The 18,497-nt window shown below is 43.2% G+C and overlaps 1 protein-coding gene and 1 long non-coding RNA gene across 5 annotated transcripts in view; one reads left to right on the top strand and one right to left on the bottom strand.

Annotated features, from left to right (window-relative positions):
• Positions 1-2,934: 2,934 nt before the first annotated feature.
• On the bottom strand, positions 2,935-18,273 carry LOC113457440. Its single transcript, XR_003378014.1, has 6 exons — positions 18,175-18,273; positions 16,725-16,874; positions 15,873-15,969; positions 11,517-11,755; positions 10,575-10,645; positions 2,935-3,029 (listed from the first exon to the last, which is right to left on the bottom strand). It is a non-coding gene; the product is annotated as an uncharacterized LOC113457440 (long non-coding RNA).
• Positions 17,973-18,497, top strand: part of Xiap (X-linked inhibitor of apoptosis) — a 42,721-nt gene continuing 42,196 nt past the window's right edge. Inside the window, exons 1-2 of one of the 4 annotated variants that reach the window (XM_013350466.2) lie at positions 17,973-18,011; positions 18,268-18,387. The gene's annotated coding sequence lies outside the window, so the exon portion shown is untranslated. Of the gene's footprint in view, positions 18,012-18,267; positions 18,388-18,497 lie in introns of those variants that run through there. The other 3 variants (XM_026784789.1, XM_026784788.1, XM_013350467.2) reach the window with 3 other exon arrangements.

The following is an 18,497-nucleotide window of genomic DNA, read 5'->3' as shown; positions in this document are numbered from 1 at the left end:
GGAGGGAGGGAAAGAGACAGAGCACTAGAGAAACGGCTAATCAGTTATGTGTGCTTGCTACTCTTCCAGAGAACCAGAGTTTGCTTCCCAACACCCACGTCAGGGGCTCACAACCTCCTGAAACGCCAGCTCCAAAGGATCGGACACTTCTCTGCCTTCTGTGAGTGCACTCATATACACACAAACAAATACAAATCTTAAAGGCCAGGAATGATGGTGCATGCTTTTAATCACAGCACTTGAGAGGCAGAGGAAGGTGAATATCTGTGAGTTTGAGGCCAGCTTGGTCTTCATAGCAAGTTTCAGACCAGCTAGGGCTCCATAGTGAAACTCTGAAAAATATCTTTTAAAGGGCTGGAGAGATGGCTCAGAGGTTAAGAGTATTATCTGTTCTTCCAGAGGCCCTGAGTTCAATTCCCAGCAACCATGAGGTTGCTCACAACCATCTATAGTAAGATCCGATGCCTTCTTCTGGCGTGTAGGCAAACATGAAGACAGAACACTATATACATAATAAATAGATAAATCTTGTAAAAAAATCTTTTAAAAAATTAATCTTGGAGCTAGAAAGATGGCTCAGCTGTTAAGAGCACTGGTTGCGCTTCCATAGGACCCAGGTTTTATTCCCAGGACTCACATGGCAGCAAGTAACTTTCTGTAACTCCATTTCCAGGGGACGCCATGTCCTCTTCTGACTCCCATAGGCCATGCATGTACATGGTGTATAGACATAGAGACCAAACACTCATGCATAAAATAAATAAAACACAATTTTTCAAATTAATTTAAAAATAAGTAAAATTTAAGAAAAATAGACTTTGTAAATGAGATAATGATAGTTGTTTACAAAGACTATATTAATATGCTTTCATTTGAATTGAAATTAAGTCCGTTTCTAAAAACCAATGTAAATCTCACTTGACAGGATCTTCTTCAACAGTAGGACTGATTCTGCCAACGAGATTATATGGGACACTATCTCCATAAATTAATGAATGCAAACAAGCAGTTCTGAGACACTAATGAAAACATATTCAAAGCACAAGAGAAGATAGGAACATTTAATTTTAAACTCTACACTGGTAAACATTGTTTCAAATTAACAATAGTTTACCTTCCAAGACTATTTGAATATATAAAGTGAATTAACTAACTTGTAAGTGAAAGAATAGATAAGCACAACTATTGGTCATTTGATAATTCCTAAAAACTGAAAAAAAAACTCTAGGTAGTGAGAGAAAAATATTTTTCAATTTCAGTGGTTTCCAATTATTTCCTTTCAACAAACTTAAAAGAAAGTCCAATCAAATAGATCACAAAATATCATTTCTGATATGTCATTGCGTGTCTTTTGTGTTTTCTTTTTGCCAGAAGACTCTAGAAAAGTTCAAGTAATTAAATTGCATTTCCTTTACAATACTCTATTCCCATTTTCTTATGTGTTTGAACAGGTCTCTTGATGTATTATGTCTGTAAAAATAGAAACAATGGGGCTGGAAAGATGGCTCAGGGGTTGAGAGTACTGACTGCTCTTCCAGAGGACCCAGGTTCAATTCCTACCACCCACATGGAATTACTGTCTGAAATTCCAGTACCAAAGAATCTGACACATCATAAGATGCAGACAAGCCCCCAAAGTATAGTAAGTAAGTAAATCTTTAAAAATAGAAACAGTGAGTTCGAGGCCAGCCTGCTCTACAAGAGCTAGTTCCAGGACAGGCTCCAAAACTACAGAGAAACCCTGTCTCGAACAAACCAAAAAAAAAAAGAAACAAAGAAACAAAGGTGGGAGTTGGAAGAAGGTTCAGTGGTTAAGAGCACTGGCTGCTCTTCCAGAGGACCCAGGTTCCAGTTCCAGCACCCATATGCAGCTCACAACCACCTGTAACTTCAGTTGAGGGGATCCAAGGTCCACCTCTGTTCTCCACAGGTAACAGGCATGCATGTGGTTCACAGACATACATCCAGGTAAACACTCATAGCACATATAATAATTTTTAAAAAAAAAATAAAAAGAGGACTGGAGAGATGGTTCAGTGGTTAAGAACACTGACTGCTCTTCCAGAGGTCCTGGGTTCAATTTTCAGAACCCACATGGCAGTTCAAAACTGTCTATAGTGCCGGGTGGTAGTGACTCACGCCTTTAATCCCAGCACTTGGGAGACAAAGGGTGGCGGATCTCCGTGACTTTGAAGCCAACCTGGTCTACAAGAGCTAGTTCCAGGACAGGCTCCAAAGCTACAGAAAACCCCTATCTCAAAAAACCAAAAACAAAACCAAAAAAAGTAAAGAAAAAAACTGTCTGTAGCTCCAGTTCCAAGGGACCAGAAACCCTCACACAGACATATATGCAGGCAAAACATAATACTCATAAAATCGAAATAAAGAAATCTTTAAAAGGTGAAAAATAAAAACAGAGAAAGAAACTAGGCTGAGAGCAGTGGTTACGCGCACTTAAAAAGCCAGACATAGGAGTGTACACCTTTAATCCCAGCACTCGGGAGGCAGAAGCAGATGGATCTCTGTGAGTTCGAGACCAGCCTGGTCTACAGGGAGAGTTCCCAGGACAGCCAGGACTACATAGTGAGGCCCTATTTTGAAAAAACAAGAGCACTTACTGGTTTCTCAGAGTTCAGATCTCACCAACCACATGTGGCAGTTGACCACTGGCCCAGCTTCAAGAAATACAGTGCCCCTTTATAAATACACATATTCACACACACACACACAAACACACTCACACATACCCTTTAAAAAATATGAATAGAATTGATGCTAAACTCTGTCATATTCTAAGCAAAAGAAGTATTTACCCATTCATATGTGAAAGAAAAAAATGTTTAAAAATTAAAACTCATGTTTGCTAATACTTTCTATATCTAATATAGTCCAGGTTAGTATTGAACTCACAGGGCAGATGATGATGACCTTGAATTCCTGATCCTCTTGTGGTCACATCCCAAGTGCTGAAATTCCAGGTGTGTGTGACCACGATGTTCTCAAGAATAGCTTTAGGTTCATTTTTTTTTCTGAAAAGAAATATGAGAAGCAATCAGTAACAGCCACCCTCACTCTAGTTGCCTTAACCAAATATTATAGACTGGCTAACTGGAACAAAGGCAAGTTATTTTCTTATGTTGGACCCTGAAGTCCAATCACCAAGGAGGAGTTGCCCCAAGAGACCACTCTCATACCACAGTTGATGTAAAAGCAAGAGGATTTAATTAATTCTGTCGCAACAGGGTCTTTCAGCATTCGAGAAGCCAGAAAGTCCCCAAATAGCTGGTACAGGCTATTTTTTAAAGTAAAAAGCCACAGAAACAAGGGGGGAGTCTGGGGGTTGTTTTTCATCCTAACCGTATCTGAGGAACTGAATCAATATCCCCTAACCAAGGCCAAGGAACTGAGTCAACATCTAAGGGTTATCTTGCTCCGATTCCAATAACTGAGTTCTATCTGGAGAACATTCACAAGGACACAGGGAGATGGAAAATCCCCAACATTCCAGTACGTGCATGTGAAATTGTTAGGTCTTTGGTTCCCAGGGGAGGGGGAGTACTGCTGCTGAGAGGCCTCAGAAATGGCCTCAGAGTTGTCAGAAATGGCTTCAGAGTTATCCTAGAGTTTTACATTTATAATGGCAGTGGTTGGCAGTTCAGGACAAAGGCATGAACACATACAGTGTCAGTAAATGTGCTCCTCTGGACTGTGCACAGTCTTCTTATCCCTGTGTCCCCACATCAGGATGCCTGCGAAGATCTCTTTGTACAAGAGCACTAATCCCAATATAACACACACTCTCAGACCTCTCATTTAAACCTAATTATTTCCCAAAAGCCTTATATCCTAGCAGCCAGTGGTAATTATGGCTTCAACATATAAATATTCAATCCATACATTTTTAAAGCATAAGATCATGTTACATTAAGGTAAAATTCAGTGGGGTAAGTAAAATGGAAAAATTAATTAGAATGAAAGACAATTTATATAAACTTTCTGGCTATTATTATTATTCTCAATATTTTGAGACCATGGTTTTCTATTATGTAGCTCTGGCTGTCCTTGAACTCACTATGTAGCCCAGGCTGGCCTCAAACTCAAAAGTTCTGTTTGTCTCTGCCCCTGAATGCTGGGTTTAAAGGCCTGTGCTACTATGCTTGGCTTATTTTTGCTTCTTTAAAGATAGTTTTATGTAACCCAGGCTAGCCTCAAACTTCCTATGTATTGAGGAGTACCTCGAAATTCTGATCCTCTTGCCTCAGACAATTCCCAAGTTTTGGAATTATAAGCATGGCCAATTGTGCCCAGCTGATTTACTTTTACAGCAGTACCATGTATTAGGCAGGGAATGGTGACACATGCCTGTAATCCCAGCCCTTGGGAGGCAGAGGCAGAAGGATCACGAGTTCAAGTTCATTAAAGGTTACATATTGAATTCACATTAGATGCCACCCTGGTCTATATGAAACTTTATCTCAAAAGAAATAAAACCAACAAGAACCCAAGTAATGCTGGCATTACAGGAATAAGTGCCCATGCCTCCATTTGGTTTTCCTCAATGACTGTGCTAGTTAACATTTATATCAACTGTGTACAAAGATTCTCTTTTCTCTACATTCCCATCATTGACTGTTAAACTGGATTTCTTTTAAGACTTGGTCTCAAGTATCTTTGGCTAGCCTCAGGCTCACTATATAGCTGAGGATAACATTGAACTCCTGATTCTCATGCCTACTCCAGTGCTGGCATTACTGGCATGTGTCACCATGCCCAGTTTTGTTTGTTTGTTTCATTTTTCAAGATAGGGTTTCTCTGTCCTGGAACTCACTCTGTAGACCAGGCTGGACTCGAACTCACAATGATCCTCTTGCCTCTGCCTCCTGAGTGCCGGAATTAAAGGCATATGCCACTACTGCTCAGCCACCATGCTCAGTTTTATAATATGCCAGAGACTGAATCCAAGGTGTTTGGCATACAAAGCAAGCACTCAACTAAGCCCCAGATCTAGCCCTGGATATTTTTTAAAACAACCATTCTTATGGGTATGAGGTGATATCTCATTATGGATCTGATTGCATTTTCCTGATGATTAGTGGAATGTAGTTTTCCCACCTACTTTTAGACATGTTTTAGCCATGTTTACTATGAAGCCCTTGCTATCCTGGAATTCACTATGTAGACCAGGCTAGAGTCAACCTCACAAAAACTGTCCTGTCTCTGCTTCCCAAGTGCCTTTAGCCATTCTTCTGTCTTCTTTTGAGAAATTTCTATTTGGGCATCTTTTACATGTTGTGCCCAGACCCTCAACCCCCAGAGAGGCCACCAGGACCAGAAACCTGGATGCAAGAGCAAGGTTTATTCCGAAGTAAGCACGATAGAAGCCAGGCAAGGAACTTGTCCAGCACACTCAACACAGTGAGGGCAGGAGGAGCTCCCCTTCTGGGTTTTTAGAGGCAAAACTAGTAGGTCCACCAACTTTCACCTAATTTTCATGCACAGACCTAATTGGGAACAGAAAACTGTTACAAAGGGCAGGAAATTCAAAGGGAAGAATGTCATCATGCAAATGAGGTATGGGTAAGAGTAGGGCTCGAAATGGTACACTCCTAGCTGCCCTTGGGGTACTAACTGGAGCATAGTATGAGCATGCTTTTGATTGGCCCATTCCTGGCTATCCTTGAGGCAACAGCATTCCAATTATTATCAGCTACAGCCAGATGGTCCTTGTCACATACTCTCTGAAGTTTTTCTGAAGTGTTTTTCAAACTAACTTAGACAGAGTGGCCAACTTAAGCAAAAGCAATAAGGTCGCTCTGACATTCTTATTCCTCTCATTCATTTTGTAATTGAGTTGTTTTCTTTTTCACTATTAAGGTATTTTTTGCTTATTCGTTTTTGAAACAGAGTCTTGCTACATAGCCCAGGCTGACCTGGAACTTAATATATAACTCAGGTTGGCCTTAAATTTACCATCCTTTTGCCATAGGCTGCCAAGTGCTGGAATTGTAGCATGTTTTGATGTGGGGTTCACCTTTCTATGCTGTGAATATGTTTTTTTACCATTAGTTAATAAATAATGCTCTCTCAGCCAATGGCTTAGCAGAGCAAAGCCAGGTAGGAAATCTGAACATAGATAGGTAGATAGATAGATAGATAGATAGATAGATAGATAGATAGATAGATAGATAGATGGATGATAGATAGATAGATAGAGATAGATAGAGATGCAATGTAGCTGCTGAAGGAGACAGACTCCGGATCCTTACCAGTAAGCCACAGCCTCATGCCGATACATAGATTAATAGAAACAGGTTAATTTAAGATGTAAGAGTTAGCTAGAAATACGCCTAAGCTTTTGGCCTAGAGTGCTGTAATTAATAGTTTTTGTGTGATTATTTGGGTCTGAGCGGCCAGGAAACAAACAAGCAGTCTCCACTTACAATGCTTCATCAGGTTCAGCTTGAAAACACACCTTCTAGCCACATTGCTACTCTCTCTGCTGGAAACTTCCTTGTTTCCAGGGTTACTACAATAGTTTCCTAAATTCCTTCCATTTCTTCCCCTAGATACTCTCATTATATTATGCTACCACAGTGATTTTCTTTCTTTCTCCTTCTTTCCTTCCTTCCTTCCTTGAAACAGAGTTTCTTTATGTGTCCTGGAACTTGCTTTGTATACCAGGCTGGTCTCGAACTCACAGAGATCCACCTGCCTCTGTCTCCTGAGTGCTGGGATTAAAGGCTTACATCAGCACCACCCGGTTTTATAGTGATTTTTTTAAAGAAATTTTTATTTTTAATTATTTTTATTTCATGTTCATTCGTGTTTTTGCCTGAATGTATGTCTGAATGAGGGTGTCAAATTCCCTGGAACTGGAGGTACAGACAGTTGTAAGCTGCCATGTGGGTGCTGGGAATTGAATCTGGGTCCTCTGGAAGAGCAGCCAGTGCTCTTAACCATTGAGTCATATCCGAAGCCCCATAGTGATTTTCTTTTTTTTTTTTTCTTTTTTCTTTTTTTGGATTTTCGAGACAGGGTTTCTCTGTGGCTTTGGAGCCTGTCCTGGAACTAGCTCTGTAGACCAGGCTGGTCTCGAACTCACAGAGATCCGCCTGCCTCTGCCTCCCGAGTGCTGGGATTAAAGGCGTGCGCCACCATTGCCCGGCCAGTAAGTGCTTCTTAACTGCTGAGCTATCTCTCCAGCCCCATGGAAAGCACTTTGGCTTTAGTTGTTTTTGTTCTGTTGTTGTTTTACGAGACAAGGTTTCACATAGCCCAGGCTCGCCTTGAACTTTTCGTCTTCCTGTCTCCACCTCCGAGATTCTGAGATGGTCCATACCTGCTTTATATGACACTGGTACAAGCATTCTACCAACTAAAGTACATCTGCATCCCCAGGTATTCTTTTTATTCATGTTCTGATCCCAAACATAGAAGAATGCCAAGCATGCAGGATGTTCTCAAGTTAGGTTCCCTCTACCCAAAGCCCTCTATCACCCAGGTACCTAAGCCCACCCCTGCAGTGACTTCTCTCTCTGTGGTGGAGGCAACAAGAGAGGCCCTGGATGCAGATCAAAGCAGGCTACACCAGACTTCAGCAGTAATTTGCTTTTTAATATAGGGTCTCATGTAGCCCAGGCTGGCCTCAAACTTGCTATATAACCAAGGCTGGCTATGGACACTTTTTTATTGTTCTGCTTTTTTTTCAAGGCAGGGTCTCATTATGTAGCTCTGACTGTTCTGGAACTTACTCTGTGCACCAGACTGGCCTTGAACTCAGAGACCCACTTTCGACTTTGCTTCCTAAATCATAGCACCAAAGGCGTGCGTGCGCCACTAAACTGGACTGTGGCTCTGAACTCTTGATATTCCTGTGATGAGATTATAGATGTTCAGCACCTTAACTTGCTAAACTTCCATCTTGAAGGACAACAAAGAATTAGGTAAATGAAGCAGTGAGACAAAACATAATAAGGCATAGAAATGGAACAAAAAGCCTTGTACACTGGAATGGCAGTTAATGCCTTCTGTTCTCTCTCTCGCTCTCTCTCTCTCTCTCTCTCTCTCTCTCTCTCTCTCTCTCTCTCTCTCTTTCGTGACAGGGTTTCTCTGTGTAACAGCTCTAGCTGTCGTAGAACTAGCTCTGAGACCAGACTAGCCTTTAAGTCACAAAGATCCGCCTGCCTCTACCTCCTGAGTGCTGGGATTAATGGCGTGCACCACCGCCACCCGGCTCTGCCGTTCTCACACTATGTGCTGATTGTGCTACACAGTGACAAACCCTCTCGGACACAGGGTTGTGTCCTAAGTCCAGCTAGTCCAGTTTTTCTAAACACCTGAGTTTCTAGCAACCACCACCCTCAGTATCTGATCAAATTTCCTCATTCTGTGCTCATCACACTGGCCTGCCTCCAGCAAAAATTCCCCTAGAATTTGACATTTCCTCTTGGTAGTTTTCCATCTGCTGACCCCTATCCTTTCCCTTGGCTACAAATTACGGTCCTTCCTTGCTATGCGCGCAGCTGAGCCTAACTTCCTTCCTCTACTGCCAAACCTCACTGCCGTGGTCAATATAGCAATCACGAGAGAGCCTTTCTTTACTAGCTATCATTAAAAGGATGTTGAGAAACATCACGTTTATTCTCCATGTAACCCCACGAGGGGCATACTTTGCTGACACCTTCTTCCAGACCAGAATACGGGAGGTGACTGGAGAAGTATGCTGGCGATTCAGATTTTAACAGGGCTGAGTGGGAGGGAGGATGGAAAGAGTGGCAGAGGCTCTAGGGAACTCTTCCAACAAATTTGTCCTAGTCCATTTGAGCTGCTATAACAAATATACCAGATGCAATTTTGTTTGCTCTCAGGTCAGAAGGCTAAAAGTCTTTTTGTTGTTTTCGAAGGACGAATTCTAAGCTCAAGGTGTGAGCAAGTTCTAAGTAAGGCTGCTGTTGGTTGTGGACTTTTTGGTTTTGTTTTGATTTTTGAGACAGGGTTTCTCTGTGTAGTCCTAGAACTAGCTTTGTAGACCAGGCTGGGCTTGAACTCACAGAGATCTGCCTGCCTAAGCCTCTGATGTGCTGGGATTAAACGTGTGTACTACCACTGCCCAGTTGATGTTTCTTTTAATGGTCTTCTGTCCTATGATAAGGCCAGCAATAAGGTTTTAGCAGGTTCAACCCTGAGAGTTGCACTTGAATTTAAATACTTCTTCAAAGGCCCTTTCTGAAAATACAGTCACATTCTAAGGTACGAGGAGATAGGGATCCAGCGCACACATTGGAGAAGAGACAACTGAGTGCACACATGTCTTAGAATGGATTTGAGCTTTAATCTATAGACCAGTTATTCTGAAACCTGCTGGTGAGTCAGATGCACTGGGAGATCTTTGGGAAAGTTCTAGTTCCAGGACATGATTCATATTCAGTCACTCTGGGCTAGATTCTGGGGAGAAGTTTAGTTCCTCTGTCCTTTCCATTTGATTCTGGGACAGTCGGACTTTTCTCCCTACCCCCCTCTTCATCCAGGTACTAGGACTGAACACAGGATCTTGTATGGCTAGATAAGCACTTATCACCAAGTTACATCTTCAGCCCTTTTATTAAAATTCTGAGGGCCAAGAAAATGGCTCAGGGGTAAAAGCATGTATTTGCCTTGCAAGCCTGATGATCTGAGTTCAATTCCCAGATTTCAAGGTGGAAGGAGAGAATCAACATGTGAAAATTGTCTTCTGACCTCCAAACCCAGACACTGCACACAAACTCACAGGGACAATTCCCTGACCTTGACTGTTTTGAGATTGTTGTCTCTTTGAACACTGCAGAGACAGTGTATAGCCACAGGACTGGACTAGTATATAGAAAGCTTAGATGGGAGCTGGAGAGATGTCTCAGAGGTGAAGAGCACTGGCTGATCTTCCAGAGGTCCTGAGTTCAATTCCCAGCAACCATCTGTCATTTGATCTGGCTCCCTCTTCTGGCCTGCAGACTGAACACTGTGTAATAATAAATAATTTTTTTTTAAAAAAAAAGAAAGCTTGGATAGACTTTTCTCTTAGTTTGAGATGACTGTGTGCTCTTTTGACCCCCTCCCCAAACTATGACCCTGTCCCTAGAAGATAAAGGCAGAGAAGGAAAAGGGAGGGCTAGATAGAGGTAGCAGCTTTGTCAGCTTATGATTTACACAGACAGGAAATTACAGCTGCAAGAAGTGAGGGAAAGTTCAGGTATAGAGATACCAGAGCAAAATTCAGGAGCTAATTCAGAATGATTGGCCCACACCTCACATTACAGGAAGTTGAAGTGGGAGGAGTTCCAGGAGTTCCAAGCCAGTCTAGCCTACAGTAGGAGACCTTGTTAAGAAAGAAAAGAGGGGGGATAGAAGGAGAGGGAGGAGAGAGAGAGAGGAAGGAAGGGAGGGAGGGAGGGAAAGAGGGAAAGAAAGGAGAAGAAGGGAGGGAGGGAGGGTAAAGGAGGGCAGGAGGGGGGAGAAAGGAGGAGGGAAGAAAGGAAGGGGGAAAGGAAGTAGCCAGAGGGTAGAAAAGCAGATGCTACAAGTAGTTGCCAATTGATTACCATAAATGATCTTCAGGAAGGCCATCCTCTCTGACATACCAGTGTGATCCTTGACAGGTATGTACCCCTTCCTGTAAAAACGCATACGACAATAGTTCTAATGGCAAAGGCTGGACTCATCCCACCCACACCCCTTCAATCAAGGGAGTTCTGCTTTCGATCTGCTATATTTGGGCTCTAACTTAAAACTTCTTGCAAAAAAGTTCCAATGTTAAACCACTGTGACTACCCTCAGCCGGTAAGTATGAATTTTGCTTTCAAAGAAACCTAGTTACCACTCAAGTGTGGCGACTACTGTCAAATAGTCTCCTCTATTTAGCTGCGTTCAATGCATTTTAGTCTTGATAGGAGTGTACTTTCTCCTACTCAAAGCAGATGCTTCTGTTTGTACTTGATTCTTTTATCTTTTCCTAATTTCCTATGACTTCTTAGGCCATTCATTTTTTTTTTCTCCTATGTGGCATCATACTAAATTTCTGTTTTAATCATTTAGAGGGCCACTGGAAGGGTTTTGATTTTCTGTTTTTTGTTTGTTTGTTTTGAGTTAGGGTCTCAAGCATCTCAGGTTGGCTTGAAACTCACTATGTAGTCATGGATGGTCTTGAACTTCTGGCCCTCCTGTCTTCACTTTAGAAATACTAAGATTACAGGTGTGTGCCATCATGCCTAAGCTTAAACATTGTTGCTTTCACTGGTTGCAGTCTTGGATCTTGTATACTTTTCTCTAATATTTTCCTTAGCTTAGAAAATTCCAAGCAAATATCCTTGCACAAGTAAGAATAAGCTCTCAATAGATTTTTTCTAATTTAGCATTTTATGAGTCCTTGGACATAGAACCTAGACATCATATCTCCCAGTGGACAACTCACTATTTACCAAGGGTCCTAAATTAGTCACGAAATGCTTGTTTATCCATTCTACAAACATCTGCTGAACACTTACCACATCAGATGTTGTTGTGAGCACTTGGGCTATATCTGTGAACAACAGAAAGGCTTCTGCTCTTTGTAGTTTTTTTCCTTTCTTCCTTTCTTTTTTCTCTTATTTGTATGTGAGGCTGCAAGAGTTCATTTACACTACCTGATGATTCAGGCAGAGAGTGGGCATCAGATCACCAGTAACTGGAGTTAACAGATGGTTTGGAATCACTATGTGAGCACTGGGGACTTAGTGAAGGTCCTCTGCAAAAACAGAAAGCATTTTTAATCAGTAAGCCATCTCTCCAGTCCCTGTTTGATCTTTATTTGAGACAAGGTTTGACTATGGAGTGGCGCTGTCCTCAAACTCTTGCTTTGTGCAGCACCCTCTTAAATGCTGGGGTTACAGAAGTACAGGACCATGCTTGGCTCTGGATCCTTTTGTTCTTGAAGGTTTTATTATAGCAGGGATAAAAGGAGGAAATACACAGTAAATAAAACAGATGAGGGCTTGAAAGATGGCTCAGTGGTTAAGAGCACTGGCTGCTCTTCCAAAGGACCTGGATTCGATTCCCAGAACCCACATGGCAGTTTACAACCACCTGTAAATTCAGTTCCAGTGGATCCAGTGCTTTATTCTGACCCCTGCAGGTACCAGGGATGCACGACCTGCACAGACATACATGCAGACAAAACATTAGTCCATATAAAATAAGAAAACAAGAAAAGAACAGCTGAGAGGACATGGGATGGGGGGATGTTGAGGCTGCCTAAGGGGAAGTGGGAAGGAGGTAGGAGTTCTTATGTGGAGTGGGAGACGGGAATTTGGGTGCATATGATCAAGATTTACTGTTTACATATATAAAATTGTCAAAGAATAAATAAAAGATAATCTTTTTTTTTTTTTGGTTTTTCAAGACACGGTTTCTCTGTAGCTTTGAAGCCTGTCCCAGAACTCGCTCCATAGACCAGGTTGGTCTCGAACTCACAGAGATCTGCCTGCCTCTGCCTCCCAAGGGCTGGGATTAAAGACATGTGCCACCACCACCCAGCAATAAAAGATATTCTATCAAAAACAAAAACAAGAGAAACAGCTGGAGAGATGTTTCAATGGTTAAGAGCAGGTACTGCTGTTCCTGAGGACCTCAGTTCAATTCCCAGCATTCACAGCGTTCATGCTGGGAGGTCTGTAACTACTATAGTTCCAATAGATCTGATGTCCTCTTATGGCTTTTCTGAGTATCTACACTCATGCACATACTCCTCAACACAGATATTTACATATACACATAATTAAAAATAAAAATATTTTTAAAAGAAGAGAAAAGAGTAAGATAACTATATAGTGCATCAGAAAATGCAGGCGATGGATGAAAAGAGTGGGAGGAATATGAGCAAGACAGCTGATATTTTAAGTATGAAAATATCATAATAAAATCTATTATTCTGAGCCAGGCTGTGGGGTAACGCCTTTAATCCCAGCTCTTGGAAGGCAGAGGCAGGAGGATCACTGTGAGTTCAAGGCCAGTCTGGTCTATAGAGCCTGTTTCAGGACAGCCAAGGCTGTACAGAGAAACCCTGTCTCCAAAAATCAAAAAAATAAAAGAATAAAAAACCAAAAAACCATGAAAAGAAAAAACTCTATTATTTTTGAACTAAGTATAAAAATATTAAAAAGGAAAAATAGCTGATCATGGTGGATCATACCTTTAGTCCCAGTACTTGAGAGGCCAAGGCAGAAGAATCTCTCTGAGTTTGAGGCCAGCCAGTTCTACATAGCAATTCAGGCCAGCCTGGACTATTTAGAGAGGCCCTGTCTCAAAAAAAAATTAAAAAGGAAATAATAGATGCTGTTGGAACAGAAAATATAGAGTTGGGGAAAGGAGAATGAGAGAATTGGTTGGATCAATTATAATTTTAATTCTTGGGAACAATCCTGGGGACTCACTGCTACACGTCCTAAACATGGTGGTCCCTGGAGGCCTTTTGGAGAAAGTGACAACTAAGCAAAGATGACAAGCGAGGTGAAGGACAAGCCATAGAGAGACTGGGCATGAAGACTCTGAAGCATGAAAGCTAAGGGAATAAAAGGTGAGAGGAGAGGACATGGGGAGGACAGGGAGGAGGTCTGTGGATAACTTTTAGTATCTGCCTGTGTGTAATACACTAGTAAATTGCTCTACAACTTAGCTTCTGAAAAACAAAGAAGTAAGGCTGTAAGGCTGGAAGGCAGGATAGCTCAAGAAATGTGCTTTCCTCACAAGCATCAAGACCTGACTTGAACACCCAGAACCTATGGTGGAAAAAGGCATGGTAGCCCACGGCCTTGTAAGCCAAGTATTGCGGAGGTGGAGACAGGTGGACTCCCTGGCTAGTCAGCCTGGTACACACAGTGAGCTCCAGGCAACACGAGAGTCCTTGGCTCCAGAGCCAGGTCTGCAGCTCCTGTCTTAGTTTGCTTCTCTGCTGATGTAATAGACAACACGATCAAAAGCAACTTGGGGTCAAAGGGGCTTTTTTCATTTTACAGTTTACAGTTTATCATGGAAGGAAGTCAGGCCAGAAACTCGAGGCAGGACTCTGGAGGCAGGAACTGAAGCAGAGACCATTAAGAGGAATGTTTGCTTTCTGGCTTGTTTTCATGGCTTGCTCAATATGCTTTTTTTTATACCACCCAGGCCCATCTGCCTAGGGGTGGCACCACTCACAGTGGGCTGGGCCCGCCAACATCATTCATCTAGAAAATACCACACAGACTTGCCTATATGTCAATATGATAGAGGTATTTTTTTTTTCAAATGAGGTTATCTTCCCAGACGACTTTAGCTTGTGACAAATGAACAAAAATCTAATCAGCATAGCTCTTGAGAAACATTATCTGAAGTTGTCTGACTCACATACAAAAGGAAAAAGAAAAACAAACAATGCACCCAAGTCTAGCTTTGGTTCTCAATAGGTTATATGGTTTTGTTTGTGGGATGTGGTAGTTTGAAAGTAATTGGCTCCCACAATCTCATAGGCAGTGACACTATTAGGAAGGGTGGCTTTGTTGGAATGGGTGTGGCTTTGCTGGAGGAAGTGTGTCACTGTGGGAACCGGTTTTGAAGTTTTCTATGCTTGGGATACCTAGAACCCAGGGTCTAAGAGCACTTCCTGTTGCCTGCAAGATGTGGGACTCTCTAGCACATCTGTCGGCCCGCTGCCATGCTCCCTGCCATGATAATAATGGATTGAAGCTCTGAAACTGTAAGCGAGCTCCCTCAATGAAATGTTTTCCTTATAAGAGTTGCCATGGTGATGGTGTCTCTTCACAGCAACAGAAGCCTTAACTAAGACAGGGGATTTGTTTATTATTTATTTATTGTTTGTTTGTTTGGTTGGTTGGTTTTTCAAGGTTTCTCTGTATAGCTCTGGCTGTCCTGAAACTCACTCTGTAGACCAGGCTAGCCTCGAACTTACAGAGATCCACCTGCCTCTGCCTCCTGAGTGCTGGGACTAAAGGTGTGTGCCATCACCACCTAACTTTATTTATTTTTTTAAGAAAGGGTCTCATGTATCCCAAGCTGGCTTTAAATTCACTATGTCGCTCAGGATAACCTCCCAGGTGCTGAAATTATACGTATGTACCACCATAGTAGGTTTACATGGTGCTGGAATTCAAACTCAGGGCTTCATGCATGCTGGGCAAGTGCTGTACGACCAATTGAGCTACATGCCAATCAGTCCTTAAGAGATTGTAGCCACAGTAATCTTAGGCTTGAAGTAGCCTCTTCAAAGTGACAGCTAGGTGTGTCAACTGGCTGGTCCACAGGGAAGAAAGATGGGAAAGGGTAGAACTCATTTTCTCCTTATTAGTTCTAGTTTCTCACCTTTCCTTCTTTTCCTTCTCTCCTCTCTTTTGGGTGGGGTTGGAGATATGTAGCCCAGGTTGGCTTCCTAGGTAGCTAAGGGTGATCTGGAAATCCTGGTCTTCCTGCCTCCACCTCTGCCTCCAAGGACTAGACTACAGGCTTGTGCCAATAGTCTGTTTTCTTTCTTGAATTAAGGTCTTACTATGTAGACTAGGCTGGCTTCAGATTCCGAACCCGCTTGCCTTGGCCTCCTGAGTATTGGGATTAGAGTACCGAACCATTGCAGTTAGTTTCACCTTCTGGTTTGAGGACTCAAACATGCCTGGCTTAATGCACAGCAACCAACCCAAGAGAGCAAGGCAGAAACCACAAGGCCTTTAATGACCTCACCTTAAATGTCATGCATCGCCACTTCTGTATTCTATCAGTCACATGGGCCAGCACTAATTCTATGCAGAAGAAACACATGTAAGCACATGACTAGTAAGAGATGAAGACTGTGGGATGTCATGTAGTAGCAGACACGTTACCTTTGGAGGTGGCCTTTGATTGAGTGAACTGGAGAGCCAGCGAAGGGATCTAAGCACAAAAGTGATCTATATTGTGGTTTCCACGCGTAACTGGCTGCTGTGGAAACAAAGGGGAGAAGGAACTGAGGAGACCAATGAGGAAGCTACTGCAAGCCAGGAGAGGGATGGACTTGATGAAGGAGGGGGGTGACGTTGATGGAAACTGGTATTCTGGACCTATTTGAAGAGAGCAGTGGCAAGTTTACAGCAAACACGAGGTACACGAGACCTTGATGCAAAAAACCCAAGCCAGCACTTAAAAGGATCACTGGTTTCAGGCTGGCCTGGCCTACACAATGACTTCTGAGACAGCCTGGGCTATTTAGTGAGGCCTTGTCTCAAAAAACAAAATAACAAAAGCCCCAAACAACAATAAAGACTCTAAAAAACACTTTAAGTTCAAAGAATAAACGAGAACAGAAAATGAGAAAACATAATCTTCAGGTAAGGGGGTTAGAGAAGGCGCTGCTTCTGTTGAGCTAATTTCAATAAATTACCGGAAGGCAGGGAAACTGGCAAGAGAGCCAGGGCATGATAAGTAGTTTTCTTAGAAGTCTAAGACACTATCCATTGTCATAGGGGAGCGTGAACTCACGGCTAAGGGGATTTACTCTTATCCTGACGTCAGAATGGAAGGATTTAACTCAGCCTCCTGAAAGCTACACTGGGGGAAGTGGGACAAGCCTGAGACCAGAGAAATCCGACTGGGTGATGGTTGGGCAGATGTGTGAGCAGAAGATCCAGGGTTGAATAACACAGACTAGCACAATTACTTCAGCCTTTTTAAAATGTGGCGATGACAGACCAACTTACTATGAAGACAAAGAAGGGTCGCTTGAGGTGAATTTTTGTTTGTTTTGTTTTGAGACAGGGTCCCATTCATCTTAGGCTGGACTCAAACTTGCTACCTTGAACTCCTGATTTTTCTCAAGGAAATTGAAGGTGGCTTGGTAAGATTTTCATCTAAAGAAAAAAAAAAGGGGGAGAGGTTACTAATTTATATTTAAGTAAGAGTGCTCTGAAAAATAAGGCAAATATTTGTTTACAGTTTTGTTTTGGCAGTGATAAGGTTGGAATCCCAGACCTCACAGGCACTAGACAAGTTCTCCACCAATGAGTTTCATCCCCAGTCTTTGCAGGCAATTGCTATTATCACAGTAGGTCAGAAGGAATCCTCAGCGCTTTAAGAGTAACACCAGGGCCTGGATTCATCTCTGGAACCCACGTGCTGGGAGAGAAAGGACTCCCCAAGTTGCCTCTAGCCTCACACACTAAATCAGTGTAGTCATTTAAAAGAAAAAAAGATGGCATCAGAAGAGGTTTTACGTTAGTAAAAGTTTAAGGGCCAAAAATACTCTTCTTCTTTTCCAAGTTCCTTTTCATCAAAGGCAGCATTATTTAACCAGGCAGATGGTACTCATGATCTTGGAAATGAGATTCAGAATCCATCTTACTACACTAGCCACCAAGTGCCCACATTCCTGAAACCTAAATTCACGTTTCTCTGACAACCCTACAAGCATACATATCTGAATAACCTAGGGGCATGATCATAATTTTGTGTACAAAGACTTCTTCGTTTCTTTTCCATCTTCGTTCTTTTCTTTTTTTTTTCTCTTCGCAAATCAAACATCTCTCACTTTCTCTAGGTCTCAGCCCCCCCACCCCGGACAGGGAGTTTAATAGGGGTGTCCTGCCATTTAGGCTTTACAAAATAACAACAAAGAATACGTTATAAAAGTCCCTGGTATCCAGTAAGGAACCAGAATGTTCTGATCCTTCTCCCTCGGATTTTAATCCTCTTACTTGTATTCCCCTACTCCTCACCCTAACGTCCAGGTAAAGACCATGGGGAAAAAAAAAAAGTCCTGGATGCTAAAAGAGGAAACGCATGAGTTGGGGGCGGGGACTGCGAGGTGACCTGTGCGCATGTGCGCCCGCTGGGTCAGGGTCTGGCTTGGAGCAGGGGGGGGGTCGGGCTGCATAATGAGGAGGACTGGCTTTTTTCTCCATGCCCCCTTCCGGCTCCAGGAAGCGGCGGGACGTTGGCGGTCGCCCGAGCGGGCGCGACGCTAATCGAGGGCCACTCGGGCCCGAGCGGTAGGTTGGAAGATGGCGGAGCGGAAAAGAAGGAGGGGCTTTGTCGGGCGGGAGCCGAGCTCCCCGGGGGGGGAGGTGGGAAGGACATGGCCTTAGGCCAATGGCTGGGCTGGCCTGGAAAGCTGGCGGACTGCACCCGGCGGCTTTTTTGACGTGGACGCACTTGGTTCCGGTCCCGGAGTTTTCTCTGAGAGGACCGTCCGGCCTGTGGAGGCCGAGGGAGGGAGTCGTAGCGATTTCCGTTTCCTTCTCCTAGGCCGCGGCCCGCCGCCCAGCGGAGTTGGGTTTTCCTGATCCGGCTCGGGCTGCCCCTCCTCCGGGACCCTCCCCTCGGGAACGGTCGCTCACGGTGCTTGGGACGGGCTCACTCGGTGCGGTGGGTACAGTTCTTGTGGGTTTCCCGCCCTCCCCTCCTTTTCCTCTTTCCTCTCTCCTCCCTCCTCCTCCTCCCCGCCCTCATCCTCTTCCCCCTCCCTTCCGCTTGGG

Source organism: Microtus ochrogaster, chromosome X (assembly GCF_000317375.1).
Source record: "Microtus ochrogaster isolate Prairie Vole_2 chromosome X, MicOch1.0, whole genome shotgun sequence".
Taxonomy (NCBI): Eukaryota; Metazoa; Chordata; class Mammalia; order Rodentia; family Cricetidae; genus Microtus; species Microtus ochrogaster.
This window is presented reverse-complemented; position numbering and strand designations above follow the sequence as displayed.